Raw genomic sequence first — 22164 nt, forward strand, 5'->3', positions numbered from 1 at the left:
AACTCGTAGTTAAAGTGGAAGTAAGAGGTCGATCCACATGGAAAACTTGTTTAATATTTTTCTTAACTAAGTTTGACTATAAAAACTATAAAACGGGATTTTGATGAAACTAGAAACATGCTAAAAATCAAGAGAAAATGGATAAATGTAAACAAATATAGAACAATCTTGCTTCTAATTCAAGTTAGACGTTCAATGTAATTCCAATCATCGAATTCTACAAATTAAATTCACAATCGTATTAAGCTCATAACTACCTACTTAAAACTAGATTAAACTAGTCTCTACAAAGGCGGACAACTAGAACCTAGTCAAGAGAGCGTTCTAATCATTAACTAAGGTTGGATAGGCCTAACCCTAATCAATCTACATGGTTCTACCTCTATTGAGTTTGATAACGGCCATATAGAAGAGAAAACACGTACATTAAATTCTAGGATTCAATTGCATCGATTAATTGTCAAGATAGCTAACTCAATTAATCGAATTTTCTTCAAATCTAGTAATTAGTGTATCCTAGGATAGCCATCAAACACACAATTACTATTGCCTCTTGTAGATCTTGGCTAGACATTCTATCGAACACATTAAGGGGGCATTTGATGCGCGATAAAAGTAGAGAGTTGAGTTGAGTTGAGTTGGTAAGTATTATCTGGAGAGTTACATTGTTTGTGTTTGGTGTTCAAAGTTGAGTTGAGTTGGTAATTATTGTCTGTGTTTGGATGCAGAATTGAGTTGAGTTGAGTTTGGGTATCTGGTATTGTTTTTGTAAATGAAATTGATTTTTTTTGTTTTTTGTTTTTTGCTATTGTTGATTTTAATTTTCAACTATACACATATTTTTCTAACTTTTCTAAGATAAAAACAAAAAAGCTTCCAATTCTTTTCCATTCTCAAAACATAACCAATTCTTTACAAAGTATTCATATACATAACACAAAATTTTGAATTCAATTTTTTAAACACTCAAATAGAAGTGATTATTCCATTAAAAATCCCAACTTAATCATTAATTAACGTTAAAATTAAAAAATACTTAAAGGATTAGTGCCATCAAACATTGTTTTAGATAGAAGGGATGACACTTAAATGTTAATCTTAAAAAAAAAAAAAAATCGAAATCTTACAATTTAAATGATAAAACAAACTATTAGATAGTCTTTTTTGATCAATTTGTGGAATATGGATTTACCTTTTTCTAAAATTGGTGAAATGATTTTAAAAATATTGATGTCTATTTATTCTACTATTATGTTGCATCAGTGTACAAACTATTTTATTTTATTTATTTATTTATTTTTATAAAAAAAAAAGCCTTGAGTCATAATGTTAAATTTCACCATTTCATTAGAATTATGTAATATTTGAAAACACCAAGGGATAGGTTGTTTAAAACATATCATTGAACTTTTGTTTAGTGAAACAATAATAGGATGTCGTATATAATATTTATTAGATCTAAGAAAAAAATGAAATAGAAGAAGAATAATTAGATGTAAAAGAACAACTATAGAAAGAAAATAAAAAAAGAGAAAAGAGGAGTTGAGAAAGAAAAGAGAAAATAAAATCCATACGAGCCAGACAGAGAAAGACGAACTAGACGATGAAAGAAGAAAGAAGAAGGAAGATGAGAGAAGAGGAGTAAATGTGAAGAGAGCATGAGAGAGAGAAACGATAAAGTAATTGAGGAAGTTGGGAGAGCAATGAAAATGCGTGGAAAAATAGGTGAGAGTGAGAGTGATGAAATAGTGGGTAATTAAACCCACCGTTTTATTTTTATCATTAGTCATCGAAGTTGGGTACACGAAGGTGGTAGGCAGAGTATATCATCAAAGTTGCTTGTGCGAAGGTAGTCGTTGGAGTTAGTCGCTAGAGTTATCGTCGAAGGTGGTTGGTGGAGCTCGAAGTTCTTCGTCGAAGTTGATCGAAAAAATGTGGAAGTCAAGAGTTTTTTTTTACCAAGGTGGTTGTCGAAATTGGTTACCAGAGTGTTGTCGGAGGTGGTTGCCGGAGCTCGGAGTTGGTCGTTGGAGTTGGCCATCTGAAAGTGGTCATTGGAGTATGTCGTCAGAATGTGGTAGTGGTGGTCGCCAATGGAGACCAGTGGGTGGAACCATTAAAAACATTGGAGGGAGAGAGAATTGGGGAGAGTTGGGGCACCAACATTTAAAGTGGGTTGTCAAATATAAAGTTGGTAAAAAAATACCAACTCAACCTAACTCTCCTTGTTTGTCAAACACCCCCTAATTGATAAGAGAGAAATTCTAGTCTCCATTGGAATTGTGCTTCACCCTTTGCAAAAATGAAAGAAAAACTATTTATACTCGCGGAGTAGTGTCGTGATGCCGAGGCTAGCGTTGCAACGCTAAATCGAAAAGCCAAAAAGTATTGCACTTGGGACGTGACGCTGGCCTTGACGCTGCATTGCGTGAGGTGCGCGTGCAGACAGTCGCATCAAAAAATTCAGAGCGTTGCAATGCTGCCCTGTTTTGCAGTAAAAGTATGCTTTCTGTCTTGCTCGATGCTTCTTTTAGGAGCGTGACGCTGGAGCTTGATGGTATTTTGGTAATTTATCGGATTCTCTTCAATTTTGTTGGCTTTTTTGGTCATTCTTTTAAATCCTTTTTGCCTCAATTTCTCGAAATGACTCCTAGTCTCTCTTGGGACTGTTTTACCTTCAAAATGAGCATTAAAAGAAAATAATCAACACAATTTCGAGGGAATTAACATAGAAAATATATATCTTCTAAAGACCTAACACCAACCGTCCCTTTCCTTTTTTTGTTCAAGCACCAGCCAAGCCGCCAACGTCGAATCTGGTCCAGACTTCGTCCGCTGCCCAGAATTTTGCCGCCTCTGGTCCGACAAGTTTCTGCCGTGCGTGTGGGGTTTTCATCAGAATCTTGAAATTTGGTTAGGTTTGTTTCTTGGGTAATTTTCACATATTTTCCTTAAGGATTGAGTGATTACTCGCTTAAGATTGACATTGATTTGTGACACGCATCATGTTTGGTTTACAGATTCGAGGTTTGAAGGATGTTATTGTGTTGTCCATCAGGTGTTACGGATCGTTTCGGGTGCTTTTTGCAAGCACCAAAATTTGGGATCTTTTTGGACTGAGATTTGATGCTGTAAATTTTGAGTTCTAACATGCAAATTACAATGTTGGACTTAGAATTGTGTTGAGGGTAAGTTTGGAGGTCTTGTTGGGTTTAAGTCTCAAGTTGGGTAAGTTTCTTGGACGTCTTTAAGATAAATTGTGATTAAAATTTAACCTTAAGGGGGGTTACATTAATTTTGGCTCTTGTTTTAGGTTTGGTTCGGGCTCTTACAAGATAGCTAATTTAGATTAAGATTTGAACTTAATTGAGGTAAGTGTCGTACTACTGGTTTACCTTCGAACAAGTCATCCCTACCATGTGATAATGATTGGATTATTTAATTTAATGATATGGATTGTTTGGACTTTGATTTAATGATATGGACTGTTGGACTGTTTTGACCGCGATGTTATGTAAAGATAACTGAGGGCTTACTGGTAATTTTCCCTAAGATAAGCGACTGTGATTATAATAAAAGAATTATATGTGGACTGATGCATGCTAAGTATATATATGGTGCATGTTAACCTTTTTATTTGGGCATATGTACACCTTAAGACTGATTGTGTGTTTCTTCAGGATACACACTTATGGTTGTTTATGTGCACATTTATGACTGATTGTGTACCTTCTGGTATACACCTATGATTGATGTGTGCTCCCTCGAGACACACTGACGACTGATATGTGTACCTTTGGGTATACACTTATGACTGACGTGTGCTCCCTCGAGACACACCTACAACTGATATGTGTACCTTCAGGTATAAATCTATGACTGATATGTGCTCCCTTGAGACCACACTTACAATTGATATATGTACCTTTGGGATACACGCCTACGACTGATTTGTGTACCTTCGAGTTACATGCTTATGACTGATGCATTTTCCTTCGAGATCACGTTTATGATTGATATGTGACCCTTCGAGTTCACTAGGATTGATTTGATATGCCTGTACAACATTGCCTAGATAAAATGTTACATGTTACCTAGAAGATCCAATAGTGGGTCACTTTGTATTTTTATACTCACCTTTTCTTATTTTATGTTTTTTAAATAAGAACAAAAACAGAAGGCGAGAGACAAACGGGATCTGTGACAGAGCCATCTAAGGAAAAATGAAATCGCTTTCGCTCATTATTTATATATATTTTTGAATATTTTGAAATTAGGTTTTATTATAGACATAATATTTTAATTTTTTTGGATTGTTTCTTTTGTTAAATATTTTTAAGGGACCCCAAATAAATGTTTTATTTATTAACTTTATACATTGTTTTGAAAGTTGTCTATATCGTTTCAATGAATTTTACTTCAATGGTCAAAATATTTTGGATGCTAATGTGTAATTATGAGTAACAGCCCTTGTCAGAGTACTTGAAAGGTCGGATCGTTACAACTACATTGCTGATATACACTTAATAAAATATTGATAGACACTTGACATACTATTGGTACATGGTTGTAAATGATTAGTTATTTTAAGTGTTTTAAATTGAAGAGAATTTACGTAAATAAAGACTTGTGGTAATTTGTAATGAAATAGATCTTCTTTATTTAGAGTCCCTTTATGTTGGACAGTGGAGGGGTTGACGGACAGAGGAGAGAGAGAGAGAAAATTGCAAAGAACTTACTGGCAACGACAACTGTCTTCTTCTCGTCATCCATGAATACTCTTGCCCCTTTCCTCCGTCCATTTTCAAAGACTAAATGTGGGCCTAAATGCCAATGGCCCAACATTGTAAAGCACAATCGGCTTCTTCCTGTCATCTTTGAATGCCCTCGCCAACTACAACTTGATGGAATTAGCATGTAATTAACAGAAGAAATCAGGATCATTAAGCAATCTAATTCATCAATTTTAGTAACTAAGACAACATGCTCATAAGATAAAAGGAGGGTTTCCAGAAGTTACATTTGAAGAACTTCTTCAATCCACGAAATTAGTTTAAATCTTCTCAGCAATCACTTGTAGACCACCACTTGATCTTCCCTATTATTCTCTTGGACCTTAGATTGGATTGTGGAATCCAAATAGAGCTAGAATTTAAGGAATTTTGAGAAGAGGTTTTTCGGATTTTTAGTTAGATGGTTAAGAACATCTTCTTCCACAACCTTAACTCTGAAATACCAGATGCATAGCTTCTCAATCTCAGCTGAATTAGCTGAGTTTTGTTCTCATCTTTCATACAATCCAAATTGACAAGAAGGAGACACCACTTACTTGAATTAATTGGTCGAATTGTGAGTCAAATGTTGGAAACCACTAAAATGGATTTTCCAATTTAAAAACGAATTTTCAAAAAAAAAAAATTTAATTTTTCTTTTCCTTTTTAATTTAGTTTATTTTAATTTTCAGAAAATTAAAATAAAAACTAAATTTTTGAAATTTGTATTTTCGTAAAAATCAAATTTCTAATTTTAAAAAAAAATTAATTCAAAAAATTAGTTTTAAATAAAATTTATTTATTTAATTAAAATAACTTAATATCTAACATTAAATTAATAAAACACTAATTCCACAATCATAAATCTCTATTCATATAATCGATATTTAATCGAATTTAAATATTATCCAATTTCTTTTAATTCGATAGTTAAATGTGTAATTATATCGTATCTAATTACTAATTACTTTAATTCCAATTTGAATTTTTCAAATTTACTCATAACGCGATTCTAAGGTTTAATTCGTTTGTGAACTAGTAGGAGGACCTAATGGACTTATAGATCATGGGCTCCAACGATCCGAGATTAATTGGATAGATTTTTTAAACCAAATTAATCAACATTCGTTAACTATCGGGTCACTCTACTAAAGCCCAGTAATTGTACTTCCCTCACTGTAGATATATTGTTGGTCCACTTGATTGAACCTTAATCAATAAGTCGACCCTTCACAAGTTGTTTGTAATATTGGCTGGGTCAATAGCTGTTTTACCCCTGAGATTAGATTTTGCTCCTTAAGTTCCACTGATCCTCTAATGAACAATAGATTTATGATCCGACCACCAAATCGAGTTCCTCTCGAGTCAATGAGAGGGTGTGGCCCCTTATTCAAGATTTGGAATCAGTACTTAAAAGAACAACCTTTCTACTATCCCTATAGCGGGTAGGAGGGAATTCCGTCTTGCACTCTATGTCCCCAACTATCTACTCAGTCTTACCCCTGAAATGGGAGACTTATTCAGCTGGCGCTATTAAGTCAACCCTCACCTATGAAAATCTAAAGATGATCCCGAATAAACAAGAATTTATAGTTAGCTCAGGATTAAGGTTAAGTTACCTAGGTCATCATTTTGAAACAATCAGTCTTAAATAGTAAATAACGTTATAAAGTAAGAGTGACTTATTTCTTGGTCTAGTCTTATACAAACTCTTTGCATAGGACGCCCCCATTCGTATGTCTCTATATGAACAATTCAGGATCACATCGTTTATACTAAAAGTGGGCCACATCCAATAGTGTTACTAGAATAAGGTACCCAACCTTATTCGTATACTATAGATCGTTTTGGCTATTTACTCGAACTTGACCCACCTTTATGTCTCCACACAAAGTCCAAGTACTCATGTAATAGCCATAGATCTTAGTTTATTGGATTTAGTCTTTACAAGTATAATTTACATATTCAATAACCATTAACGATCAATAACATCTTTGTTGCAAGTAGAATATGTTTAATATTACAAACTGCGAGTTTTAGGACATACAACCCAACACAACTCTGCTCCATCCTTTATGCCGTTCATTTTCGATGTCGTACTGCAACTGCTATCTGACGACTCCACCAAATTCGAACGACCATGAGATCTAGACTAGAACGTGAGAGTTGGAGAGACGGTTGAGAAGGGAGGGAGTCCACATGTGAAGGGTATGGGTGAGGATTTTGCTATTTATGCAAAATAAAAAAAACCCAAGCTACACTTGCAATTGCCTTAATTAGATTTGCTACCCACTGCAATTTTCCTTTGTTTATTTAAGCATTCAAGCAATTTTTTCGCCTACTTTCTGGTGTGTATTGCTGTAAGTTTTGTAGATTCTGTGACTACTTCCCCCTAAGGATGAAGATCAAATTGCTTGTTGAGAGTTTGATTATCCTAGTTGAGAAAATGTTCAATATGAGTTCATAATTTTTTTTTTTTTAGAAAATCTCAAGAACATATTATTTAACATTGTACAAGAATCATGTTGTGTAAAGCCAGTTTTTTTTTTTAAAATTTAATTCTTCACATATCTAGATTCTGTTTTGATTTTAAGAATCACAGTATATTCTATCTTCTAAAATTTATCTGATTAAAGAAATTTAGAAGTGGAAGCTTCAAGGTTGGTCTGCAGTTGGAAAAATAATTGACCCACATTCTTTCTTCTATTTTTTCTTTTTTCTTTTTTCTTTTTTATAAATATAATATAAAGTTTAATAAGCTACTTTAATTTAGTAATAAAGTCTTAGCTTCATAATACAACAAGAAGAATAATAATAATCTTTTAGTACTGTATCAAACCTAGAGATTTTCAAAGTGTTGGGAAATGTTTTTTTAAATTAAAAACTGCCTTTGATTAACTAAAAATAAGATAGTGTCTTTAGAACTTAAAGGACTGTTTGGAAACTGCCTTGAAATTATACAGGAAAATTTCCATGGATTTTTTGATACATCATTTTATGATTTATTAAATTATTAAATATTTATTATGTGGGATATAATTGATAAATAATAAAGAAAGGTGGTATGAAAAATTTTCCATACTACTGTAATATTAGAAATTTCTTTAAAATATATAGTTTTCCAAATAATTTTTCTAATTTAGCAATTTTTTTAAGCATAGTTCATTGGACATAAAACTTCTATTATGAACTTCGAGATTAGAAATTTGATTCTCCCACACTACGAGTTATCAAAATAATAATAGTAATAATAAGAAAATAAATAAATAATGTATTTTGTTTTACGTGTTATTTCTAAAAGTGTCCTCTAAATAAATTAAAAATTTATTTAATCCATTATTTTTATTTAATGAAAAGAATAGTGCATAAAAAGCGATGTTTTCTTTTGGGTAAATTGCAAAATTCACTTATGAAGTATAGTAGTAATTGTCATTACACTCTCAAACATCCCGCTGTAATAACCGGGTCCATAGACTTCTATAAATATTAAAATTGGACAAACTTATAATACTTCTAGAAATTAGATCTCCAAGTGATAAAAATTATACCCTCAAACTTATATAATTGTTACCATTTTTACAATTATGTAAATCTGAGGGTTCAATTTTAACACTTAGAATAAAATTTGATGGTTCAATTGTGACGTCCCAAATTTTCAGGTAATTATTATTTAAATATTTGGGATTATTTTATTTCGAAGATAATTGAATTATTTGATTAAGACACAATTTAATTTGAGATTTAAGAATTGAATTATTGTAGAATACTTCCATTCAGATGTAGGGAATAAAAGATGGTGCATTTGGAGAAGACTTGGGAAGATTGCAGTAAATAATAAAAGATTTGGAATATATATATATATATATATAAAAGTTAAGCCTCGAATTGCTTGCAGTGAAAAAGGGGGAAAATTTCTTCTCCTCTTCCGTGAAGCCTCCGCCTAGCCCCTCTCCCTTTTCATGCACTGAACAGTAGCCGTTGTCTCTCTTACTCGCAGCCGAATGTTGCCTCGCCTCCACAGCAGAACTCGCAGCGAAGTTGCTACTGCCATCCTTCAGTTTCATCAAAACGTCCTCTGCATGCCGCTGCTCGGAGCCACGCCGTCGTCTCTCTTCGTTGAATCTCACCATTCATTGAGCGTCGTTCATGGGTGTCGATCGCGCCGTGGATCTGAGTTTCTCAATTGTCCGCTAGCCTTCACGCGTGAGCAAGTCCAGCTGAGTGACTTGTTGAAAACGTCCTAAACCTCACCGTTCATAATCATGGAAATATATTTCATTTATCAATAAAAGTATGGTTGAAGATTTTATTTAATAAAATTGTTATTGAAATTGAAATTGAAGGAACTCTTATACAAGAGTACCTCTGAGCGGAAGTGGATCTTTCCAAAGACATAGTGACAGAATTACCACATTTACATTTAAACATACAGATATGCATCAAACTATAAATTACCTGCATGCTTTAAGATTAAATAACAAGAGAACGAATACATACTAGTTGAAGAACTTTCTCCTCGGCAAATCTCTCTCTCTCGAAGGAAATAGGTGCTCTCGGTGGAATGTCAAGCTATCGTTCACCAACACCTGGTCGTCTACCACGAACGACCTCCACACGAACAGAAGAAAGATGGGGACGACACCACCACTTGGAACCCTCAGTATTCTCGGTGTGCGAATCCAAAGAGTGGGCCCTGTTCGGATTTGGTAGAGGGGAGGAGGAAAAGAGGATTGTATAGAACGATCAAGCAAGTGGGAGAAGGCATAATTTGTCGTATAGACAAAATGCTTGATCATTTAGAAGAGTGTACATGATCGTGTAGTAAAAAGGCAGCGATTGTCTATACGATCGTTTAGTAAATGCTCAACGCTAAATGATCGTTTAGCAAAACGTAGGCGATCGTTTAGAACGAAGCGCGTGTATAGTAAACTCGAGCTATCGTATAGTCTCTGATTTTATAATTTGACCATTTCAAACTAACCCAAAAACTGATTCTGAACTTGAATCCATTTAGCTACCAAGGGGATCTGTTCAGAATCCATTTATTAATCACGATATCCACCATCTGTTAACTGTCGAGCACTCCACTAAAGACCGACAGCTGCACTCTTTACACTACAGGTATATTTCTGTATCCATTGGATATAACCAATCATTAGTACGATAACTCTTTATAGATCGTTCGTAAGTACAGGTTGGCCAATTTACCGTTTTTCTCTTATAGTTACATATAACTTTGTAAGTACCAATGATTCCTCATACATCATAGCCCTACTACGAGTGAACACTTTTTGGGCCATGAGAAAGTGTGTGGCACCACATCATTTAAGCCCCAGAATCAGCCCTATCTACTTACCACTACTTCGGGGAAGGAGTGAATTCCGTCTTGTGTAGCTGAGTTCCTAGCTCCCTAATTAGCAATCTGGTCACGCGCACCCATGCAAATCAAACGACCACCCTTATAGGCAGGAGTTCCCAACTCACTCAGGATTAATGTCATGTTACTTATGGTCATCCTAGTGAAATGAAAGTCTTTGTCATGAACAGCGTTATATAACGAGACAAAACATTTTGTGGTCCGGTCTTATACAAACTCCTCTGTATAGGATACCCCACTCGCATGTCTCCACATGAATGATCATGATCAGACCACCTGTAGCACTTTACAGCACTCTTAATATCTACAAAGCGGGCCGTATCCGTAGTGTCACCAGGATAAAGTTTCCCTTCTTTATCCATATACTTCAGACCATTTAGGTTATCACTTTAGGCATGATTCACTTGTATGTCTTCATATACATGCTTAAGTTACAATGATAACTAGAGATCTTAGTTTATTGGTTTGTGGTTAATGCAACTAAAATATCTCATATTTCATAGACAATAGTGAAGAAAATATCTCATATTATTACATCACAAATGTTTGTTCATACACGTGTTTACAAACTACAGAACCCTACGAGATTTAGGGTATCAACCCCAACACCAGAGTGTTCGTGGGTTGGGTTGAAGTACTTCTTAGACCCAACCCAATTCTTCGGGTTGTAAATTTCTTCAACCCAAATAATCCTTATTAAAAAATGAACCTAACCCAACCCAACCATAAAATATTTGGGTTGGGTTGGTTCAGGTTACTTGGTTCATTTATTTAAATTTTTGTTCTAAATATATGAAAAATGTTAATACGTATAAATTTGATTTAATTATTTTTATATACTGAATCAAGATTAACAACTCAATTTCAATTCATATAATGTAAATTTTCTTTCCAAGGGACCGAAAAACTTTTTTTATGAGTTGTTAAAGAATAAATTATCCAAAAAGTAATGAAATGAAATAAAAAAACATAAATGTATGTACATATAATTGAATCCTAAGTAAAAAAAGGAATATACATTTTAAAGTAAATAATAAGTTCAGGTTGGTTTGGGTTAGTTTAAATGAAGCCTTGAACCAACCGAACCCAAAAAAAATTCATTTATTTGAACCCAACTAAACCCAAATAAGTTGATAACCTAACCTAAAACGCTAGGGTTGGGTTGGGTTAATCAGTTTTTTCAAGTCATTGAATTTTTTGAACACCCTTGCCTTCGAGTTCGCTTCTTATGTTCATGTTTCGATATCCCTACCCACTTATGCTTATGATTGTGACCCTTCGGGATAGTACATATGAAAGCATGTCTTTGGGCCCGCCCCTTATACTTGTATCTATGCTTATGCCTATGCCTATGATACATGACATACATCTGAGACTTGATAGGAAGGTTAACTGTTACACTCCCTCCCAGATTACTCTATTAATCCAGGAGAGAATGTGATGGCAGCAGTTACTAATCCTGTTATGGCACCCGCTGCTCATCTAAACTTCCATAACGTACTTTAAAGACCCTAGATACAAGATAGCCCACATACAACTCTTAACATCATTTATGTAATAACCTGAGTAACTAGGAATAAGCACATAATGCAGACATAACAAATGTACAGACAGAGAACTCAGTGGGTCCCAACACTTTCTACTAGCCCCTAAACATGAACATAACATCATTACAGACATAGCTAAGATAAACACCTAATCTTCCTTTAATCTCTAGCTTGAACTTTGAGTGGTAGAGCAGTAGCTCAGTTATCTTTTAGGGAATTAACCACTACCTGGGGAGAAGAAAACATTGGAAAAAATGAGCTACTAACTTAGTGAGTGATCATTTAAAAAAAATATATACTAAAAACTACCAAGAAAACTCATACTTTAAAACTTAATTAACATTTAAACTACCGGAACTTATGTAGCTAGTGGATAAAATGTTTAAATTCTGAAACTTCATAAAACATCATTACTTAAACCTTAACGTCATTCCTTAGTTAGTGTGGAGTGATCTCAAGACAACTAACGTCAACTCTACCTACATGCACGTGGTGATAACTAAGTACCATCATACATTAGGTTCTGGGGGGCTCAGATACCTTCTCAAAGTCCTTCAATATTAGGTTCCTCATTAAAGCAACAATTCCAGATACCTTTTCAAAGTCCTTTGGTACCGGGTTCATCATTTTAGCATCATAAAACTTAGAATAAAACATACTTTGTAAGCTAGAATTATAGGCTTAGATGCCATAAGACATAAGACATCAATCAACGCATGCTTCATAAACATACTGGTGGAAAACATTTAGATCATACTTTCATAAACTTTTCTTTTAAATTATGCTTTTATAAACTAGTTTTCTTGGAAATCTCTTTTATAATGCTAACATTAAAAGCATGTATCACTAGCTTTTATTAAAACATGCATTCATCAAAGCATTTGTAAAACACTAGAATTTTGTCACTCACAGTCTTGGGCATCCGTCCTAAAGTTCATAAGCCTTCCCTATTGGCATCAACTCCGTGGAAATGATAAACAGTTTATGTCAATGCTATTAGTTCCCTTGTGAGACTAGCTTACTTAAACAAGCTTAACATTTAACTTGGAGCATCAATCTCCCATCTCAACACATACTCATCCTATGCATTCAACACTTAGTAAAAATTCCTTGGATTGTGTTGCTAGACTATGCGGCCATAAACGCGTGTCTCTTGCGCTAGGACACCTTCGCAACACCTATGTGTTGCACACCTCATCTATGCGCAAACGCATGCTATATCCTCGGGTGGCTGTGCACTCACTTCCTCACACACCACAACGTGTTTTGTGCCTTCACATGGCAATCCTCGCACGCAAGCTAGCGCAATGCCTTGCGCTCAGCTTGTCTTCGTGCACACGCTTACCAGCGCCTTTGCCCAGTCAACAAGCTACTTGCTTGCTCGACTGAAAGAGTTGCTTGCTTGTCCACAACCAAAATTTCGAGATTCAACTTTCAATTTGAATTACTCATCTTTCAGCCAATTTCGTAAAAAATTCCTTCTACAAACTTGATCATAAATGTCTTAAAACTCTTACCTTAAAATTGGAGCTTCAGATTCTTCCTAATCAGCCTGAAAACCTTTAATCTTTCCATTGCTCGAGATTACCCGAGAACTTGAATCACTTGGGAAGAACTTCAGATTTCAACTCGAAATCATGAGAGATTGATCCAGCAACCCTTGATTTACATCAACAACCTCAAAACATCAAGTTGTTTCAAGAACTTCTCCTTTAGCGCGAGTACAGTAGGCAAACCGAGAGCTCTTTTTAGTCTTCCCTTTTATACTTGGAGATACATGCCTCATCACTTAGATTAGAGTGACAACTGGCGCAGTAAGTGGGATTAAAACTTCTGATCATGATAGTTGGCCCACTAAGATCAGTATTTAAGCTGAAACTCTTCACTTCTTCACCAATGCAAGACCTTCAAGCCATCACATAGCTCCTTAGAATGCACGCATAACCTTTACTCGGCTAGCGCTTACTCATTCGTCCGCCTTTGCCCATGACTCATGCCTCGCTCACTACCACATGCGATCTCTAGCATCTCCTACCCTCAATGGCTTACTCCAGCACATACTCAACTAACGCATAGGCCAATGCTCTCCGCATGGCATCACTCGTAGCCCTTGCTAGCCAGCGCACGCGTAGGCCTTGCTTCCATCAACGTATGCCTTGCGCCACACCTTCCTACCTTAGATGCACATGGTTACCACGACAACCTTGGTCATCAACGTATCAAGGCTTGAAGGTAAAATCCAACACTTAAGATTATTCCTTCTTTCTACTAGGTGCACATACAAGCTCTTACCCGAGAGCCTTATGCTTTCAACACTTAAAACATTTTCTTCTTCCCTACAATCATAGTACTACCACGTATTAATCATAATTAACATACTAATCAACATGCTTCAGTAGGAAAATCAAGGCACAAGGTTTACACTAATAAGTTCACCTAATGGGCCCAATACTAGGCCACTTACTGAGTATTTTTATACTCAACCTTTCTCTACGTTTTTTTAGGTAAAAGAAAGTACAGAATGACAAATGACAAGAAGAATCGGTGGCTGAGCCTTTCGTGTTGGCTTTCTGACCCTTAATCTCAAATTAATTTATTTTAATTAATTAATTAATTAATATTTTTATGATAATCAACTTTCTTTTATTCACTAAAAATTTTAGTGTTTTGAAACATCCATTGCGTGGTGCTCAGAACAACGATTCCAATGCAATTTGAATCATTCAAATCGGAGCTCGAATGAATAAAATATAGGCAAAATAAGCATAATGAACAAAATTTGAGCTAGTCCACTTGGATCATGGGAGGAAGTGTAGGGAATACTCAAAGACTCGCCGTTCGTAATCATGGAAAAATATTCTATTTATCAATAAAAGTATTATTCAAGGATTTTTTCAATAAAAGTGTTATTGAAATTGAAATTGCATTACGTTATAAAATCCAATGAACGAATCCATGACTATAGTATAAATACTGTAACTTTATGGAGAGACATAATAAAGGATGAAGTTATAATATATAGCCAAAAAGGTCTATAAGTATATGGATGAGATTGGGTACCTCATCCTACAAACACTGTTGATGCGGTGTACTTTGTATACTATTACAAAAGATGTGATCCCGAAATCGTTCATGTAGAGATGCGAGTGGGGGAATCCTATGCAAAATAGTTTTGCGTAAGACCGGACCATGAAATAGTCACTTTTTTTAATAACAACCATTTACTGTTAAAATTTACTATTTCAATTTGATGACCTAGGGTAACTCGATCTTAATTTGGAGCTAACTATGAACTCATGTTTATTCGGGATTATCTTTTGATCTGAATAGGTGAGAGTAGTTCAACAACAATGCTCAACAAGCCTCCCATTTTTAGGATAAGACCGAATAGATTGTTGAGAACATAGTCCTACAAGATGGAATTCGCTCCTACCCAAATTAGGGTTTTACAGATAGATTGTTCCCTTAAGTACTGATTCCTGGTCTTGAACAAAGGGACCTCACAATCTTATGGCCGATAGGAACATGGTTTATTAGTTGGACTAGAAACAAATTGTTCAATAGAGGATCCGTGGCAGCTTAAGGAGCAAGATGTATTTATAATTTTGACCTAGTTATAAATACAAGCGACCTGTGTAGGATCGACTTACTGATCATAGTTAAATCAAGTTGACAGAAATGTATCCACAGTGAGGGGAGTGCAACCATCAAGCTATAGTGGTATGTTTCGATGATTAACGAATATTGATTATTCGTTTTAAAGAGTTTAACCAATTAATCTCAAATCATTGAGCTCATGATTTGTAGGTCCAAAAGGTTCCTCTACTAACTTGTAAAACATTACACCTTGAATTAGATTATTGAGCGAATTTGAAGCGTTCAAATCCGAAATTAGGGTTTAAAATTTGAAATGTTCAAATTTCAATTTAGGGTTTGGATAATTATATTTGATATAATTATTGTTTAATTTTATTGAAATTAAACGTAATTGGAGAGTTTAAACTATTTAAATATCGATTTAAATTTTGATAACATGAATAGGATTCATGTTTGAATTAGGTATTTTATTAATTTAATATTCGATATTCGATTATTATTTAATTAATTATTTAAATTAAATAATTTTCAAATAAAGAAAATTCAGTTTTGGAAATTGAATTTTAGTTTAATTTAATTAAAATTGAAAATTGATTTAAATTATTTTTTGAAATTGGTTTTAGTGGAAAAACCAAACCTTTTAATGAATTGATCCTAAGATTAACACTGAGCCGACTACATAAGTTCAATCTGAAGTGTCAAATTGCTGGAAGTGTTAGTGCATGCATGGATTATTGAATAAATACTTCAATTTTAGAAATGGAAAAGAATGCATGTTGAATTATTTGATAATTATGAGATTTTAAAAAACCTCTCCAATTCCATCTTCATCCATCTCAATTTGAGTTTCCACTACTCAATCCAAGGTTGAGAATAGTAGAGAAGATCCCCTACTGAAAAGCATGTGTCATGCATTGATATGTTATAAATTGCTTATAATGTATATAGATGCTTAAATAGTGTTTCATAAGATTAATATAATTGTTATATTAATGTGTGGAATACTTAAGTTTATGTTATAGTATGTCTAAAATTTTATAAGAGTTATAAAATGAATTAGACATTTAAAATCTATCACAAAGAAAAGATGCATGCTCACTTTGGTTTAATAATATGTTTTAATAGTTAAAATAGGTCGTTATCTTATAAAACACGGTAACAAGCTCAATCATTCTATAATCCCGTCTAAGGCTGGAGGTTCTTAAGTTTATGGTTTACGTAACATCTCCTACCTAGGAATTTTAGCCGAATTATTAAGCGTTGTTAACCGATTTTATGAGCATGTGTGAGCGGTGTGAGGTAATAAAATGATTTTATCACTTAGACATCGTAGGTTAAATCCAAATATAAATATTATACTTAGATAAACCACATAGACTTCAATGAGAGATTAATAATATATACGATATATTATTTTTAACTCTCGCATCCCTAAGAGTTCACACCGTAAGATCCATGCTCGACTTCGTGTCGCTTTTATTGCGACTGCTCGATTTGGAAAGTGTTTGCATGAGTCAATATCAACGTGGATAGGAAGTAGTTCATATTAAATGGGTGCAGAAAATGTGTCAACTATCCTACGGTCTTTTCCATTAGTTTGAACTGTGAGATTTCATTGTTGTGCCTGCTGTCATTTTTAGGTGGCACTAGCTAGTCGTTTTTATAGCGATCCCCTCGGAGGGTTGTAACATAAGATTCAGAACAACCCAAACTTCATAAATGAATAGGGTTTCTTAGTTTTCTCTTGAACATTGTCTTCTTATTCGGGGGAATATTCATACTGTTGTATGAAATCTAAAAATTGAGGGTCACACTTACAAGAGTTGCCAAGTGTTAGTAAGTTCTTGACCGAAAATAGTAACTAAACGACTATAGGAATAAGAGTTATTTTGGATATATGTTTAGTCAAGAATGTCTTGCTTTAATGAAGGAGTATTTGACTGCCCCTCGGTAGCATCTATTTAGACTCAATAAAATATCGTTGCAAATAAGTAAAGAAATATGTGTACTTTATTACTTTTGCTAAAATTTGTTGAGATGCAATTTACTTATAGAATTTGTTTATGTTTTCAGCATGTCAAACTCGATTATATAACTCTTAGCCTCTGATAAATTCAATGGAGAAGGTTATTTAAATTGGAAGTAGAACATAAACACAATACTAGTAGTTGATGATCTAAGATTCGTTTTAACGGAGGCATGCCCTCCTCTTCTCAATCCTAATGCAACTCGAAATTTTTGGGATATCTATGACAGATGGGTCTAGACTATTGAAAAAGCTAGAGCCTATATTTTGGATAGTATGAAACGGTCACTACGAGAGAGATCGTGGAATCGTTGCAAGGGATGTTTGGACAGCCGTCCTCATCGACACGACATGATGCTATTAAATATGTTTATAATTTGCTATGAAGAAGGGGGCCTCTATTAGAGAACATGTCCTAGACATGATGGTCCACTTCAATATAGCGGAGGCAAATAGGGTTGTCATAGACGAGAAGAGCCAAGTGAGTATGATAATAGAATATCTTTTGAAGAGTTTTCTAATTTTTTATATAAATGCTGTAATGAATAAGATTGATTACAAGTTGACAACTCTTCTCAATGAACACCAGAATTATCAATCTTTAATGAAAAATAAAGAAAGGGAAGCAAATGTTGTTTCCCAAAGGAAATTTCAGAAGTTTGCTTCATCTAGTTCAAAACCCTCTAAAAAGAAGTTTGGATCTTTGAAGGATAAGAGTATCCAGATGAAGAAAAAGGAAAAAGGGAAGAAACAGTCTCCTGCTATTAAAGGCAAGACGAAAGTTGCTAAGGGGAAATTTTTTCATTGCAATGTCGACGGGCATTGGAAGCACAATACCTTTAAGTATCTTGCGGAAAAGAAAGTTGAGAAGGAAAATCAAGGTAAATTCAATTTACTTGTAATAGAAACATGTTTAGTGGATAGTTCTCACTTAACCTTGATACTGGGTTCAGGCGCCACTAATCACATTTGCACTTTCTTATAGGAAACTAGTTCCTAGAAGTAGCTATTAAAAAAATGAAACGACTTTCAAGGTGGGAACATGTGAAGTCATTTCAGAAGAATCAGTGGGAGACATCAAGTTATTTTTTTTTTAAGATTCTTGCATTTTACTAGAAAATGTATATTTTGTACCTAAAATGAAAAGGAACTTAATCTTTATATCTTGTTTGCTGGAACATATGTATAAAGTCACTTTTGATATAAATGAAGTGTTCATTAGTTCAAAAAGTGTTCAAATGTGTACAACGAAACTTGAGAATAACTTGTTTGTGTTAAAACCAACAGAGGCAAAAGCCATTCTAAATATAGAGATGTTTAAAACGGCAGATACTCAAAATAAGAAAAGAAAAATTTTCCCTAACTCTTATCTTTGGCATTTAAGACTTAGTCACATAAATTCTCAACAAGATTGAGAGATTGGTAAAGAATGGTCATCTAAATTAGTTAGAAGACAGATCTTTACCTCCATATGAATCATGTCTTGAGGGAAAAATGAGTAAAAGATCTTTTTCAGAAAAAGGTCTTAGAGCCAAGGAACCTCTAGAACTTATACATTCAGACCTATGTGGTCAGATGAATATTAAAGCTCGGGGACGTTCTGAATATTATGTCGATTTCATTGATGATTATTCCAGATATGGCTATGGTTTCCTAATGCATCATAAGTCTGAGACTCTTGAAATTTCAAAGAATATAAGATTGAAGTTGAGAACCTATTAGATAAAAGGATAAAAACATTTCGATCAAATCGGGGTGGTGAGTATATGGATTTACAATTCCAGAACAATTTAGTAGAATATAGAATTCAATTCCAACTCATAGCAATTGATACACCATAGCAGAATGGTGTAGCAGAAAAGAGAAATCGAACCTTGTTTGACATGGTTCGTTCAATGATGAGCTATGTCCAATTACCTGAGTCCTTTTGGGAGTATGTAGTACAAGCTGTTGCATATATACTGAACATGGTTGCCTAAAAAAGTGTTTCAGAAACACCATATGAGTTATGGAAAGGACATAAAGGTAGTTTACATCACTTCATAATTTAGGGATACCCAGCCCACTTGTTGGTGCAAAACCCTAAGAAGTTGGAACGACGTTCAAAGATATGCCTATTTGTAGGATACCCTAACGAAAGAAAAGGTGGGGTATTTTATAATCCTCAAGAAGATAAGGTGTTTGTCTTAACAAATGCTAGATTCTTAGAAGAAGATCAAATAAAAAATCATCAACCTCGTAGTAAACTAGTATTAGATAAAATGTCAAAAGAATCTACAGATAAATCTTGTTGTTGATCAAACTAGTCCTTCAACGAGAGTTGTTACTCCATCACATGAGATGAGAATGCCTCAACGTAGTGGGAGGGTTGTTAGACAGCTAGACCGCTATCTGGGATTAATAGAAACCCATGTCATAACACCTGATGATGGCTTAGAGGATCCATTGACCCTTTAGCAGGCAATGGAAGATGTAGATAGAGATTAATGGATATAATCCATGGACATAGAAATGGAGTCGATGTCCTTCAATTATGTCTGGAAACTTGTAGATCAACCAGATGGGGTAAAACTTATTGGTTGCAAGTGGATCTAATAAGAGAAAATGAGACCAAATTGGTCAGGTCCAAAGCTATAAAGCAAGACTCGTGGCAAAAGGTTTTACCCAAAGAGAGGGGGTAGACTATGAAAAAACCTTCTATCCTATTTCCATGATTAAATCCATTAAATACTTTTATCCATTGGTACTTTCTATGATTATGAAATGTGGCAAATGGATGTCAAGACAACCTTTTTGAATGGTCATCTTGACAAAAGTATTTACATGTCTCATCTAGTCATCTAGAAGGATTTATTGAACAGGGCCAGGAGAAAAAAAAATTGCAAGCTTAGTAGGTCCATTTATGGATTAAAATAGGCATCTCGATCTAAGAATATAAGGTTTGACACTACGATTAAATCTTATGACTTTGAATAGAAGGTTGATGAACATTGTGTTTACAAGAAGATACTTAACAAGATTGTAGCTTTCTTGGTCCTTTATGTTGATGATATCCTATTAATTGGGAATGAGACTGGATTCCTTCCTGACGTAAAGAGATGGCTAGTATCGCAATTTTAAATGAAATATTTGGGAGATGCATAATATGTTCTTGGAATCCAAATTGTTTGAAATCGCAAGAATATAATGCTAGCGCTCTCTCAAGAATCTTATATTGAGAAGATGCTGTCAAGATATAACATGCAAAATTCCAAAAAGGGTATGTTACCTTTTAGACACAGAATTCATTTGTCTAAGGAATAGTATCCTAAGGCACCTCAAAAAGTTGAGGAAATGAAAAGAATTTCTTATGCATCAGCAGTCAGGAGCTTGATGTATGCTATGTTATGTACACGTCTTAACATATGCTTTGCAATTGGAATCGTTAGCAGGTTTCAGTCTAACCCTAGACATAGCCGTTGGACTGCAATTAAGAACATAATCAAGTATCTTCAGAGAACGAGAGACTATATATTCATGTACGATCCTAAGGATTTGATCCTTACAAGATACACTGATTTCGATTTTCTGACTGGTGTAGATTCTAGGAAATCTACTTCAGAATCAGTATTCACTCTCAATGGAAGAGCAATAGTATGGAGAAGCATCAAGTAGAGTTGTATTTTTGATTCCACGATGGAGTCTTAATATGTAGCTGCATGGGCAACTAAAGAAGTAGTATGACTAAGAAAGTTTCTGATGGATTTGGAAGTGGTTCCAATTATGCATCTGTCGATCACCCTGTATTGTGATAATAGTAGAGCAGTTGCTAACTCAAAGGAACCAAGGAGCCACAAACATAGGAAACACATCGAGAGAAAGTACCATATTATTAGGGAGATAGTACACAGAGGAGATGTGATAGTCACGAAAATAGCCTTTGAGGATAATCTTGCTTATCCTTTTACGAAGGCCCTCACGGTTAAAGTGTTAGAGGGTCACTTGATTGGACTTGGACTACGGGCTTCATATATCTAGGGTAAGCGAGAGAATATCAAGGGTATAATGATGCCCTAGTTTATTGTTTTTTCTCTTTTTCTCAACATTATATAATTGTATATATTAGTAACCCATGGGAGTTTTAGTCCAAGTGGGAGATTGTTGGGAATGTCCTAAAACTCGCAGTTCGTAATCACGAAAACATATTCTATCTATCAATAAAAGTATTATTGAAGAATTTATTCAAATAAAATTTTATTGAAATTGAAATTACATTATGTTATAAAATCAATAAATAAATCCATGGCTATAGTATGAATACTGTAACTTTATGTAGAGACATAATAGAGGATTAAGTTATAACATATAGCCAAAAATGTCTATAAGTATAAGGATCAGATTGGGTACCTTGTCCTAGGGACACTATAGATGCAACGTACTTTGAATATTGTTACAAACGATGTGATCTCGAAATCGTTCATGTGTAGTCATGCGAGTGGGGGCATCTTATACAAAAGAGTATTGCATAAGACCGGACCTTAAAATAGTCACTCTTCTTTATAACGACCATTTACTATTAAAACTGACTATTTCAATTCGAAGACCTGGGGTAATTCGATCTTAATCCTTAGCTAACTATGAACTCCTGTTTATTTGGGATTATCCTTTGATCTGCATAGGTAAGAGTAGTTCAACAACACTGCTTAACTAGCCTTCCATTTTGAGGATAAGGCCGGATAGATAGCTGGGGCATAGTCCTATAAGGTAAAATTCACTCATACCCAAATTAGGGTGAGCCGATAGGTTGTTCCCTTAAGTACTGATTCTTGGTGTTGAATAAAGGGGTCGCACCCTTTCATTTCCGAG

General features: G+C 34.5%; 1 long non-coding RNA gene across 1 annotated transcript; it reads left to right on the forward strand.

Annotated features, from left to right (window-relative positions):
* The first annotated feature begins 2288 nt into the window (after window positions 1–2288).
* On the forward strand, window positions 2289–3476 carry LOC150037500 (uncharacterized). The gene is made up of 3 exons (XR_016528818.1): window positions 2289–2565; window positions 2797–2918; window positions 3021–3476. It is a non-coding gene; the product is annotated as an uncharacterized LOC150037500 (long non-coding RNA).
* The last annotated feature ends 18688 nt before the right edge of the window (window positions 3477–22164 follow it).

This window comes from Benincasa hispida, chromosome 3, assembly GCF_027475165.1.
Source record: "Benincasa hispida cultivar pf3 chromosome 3, pf3_genome.v1.1, whole genome shotgun sequence".
NCBI lineage: Eukaryota > Viridiplantae > Streptophyta > Magnoliopsida > Cucurbitales > Cucurbitaceae > Benincasa > Benincasa hispida.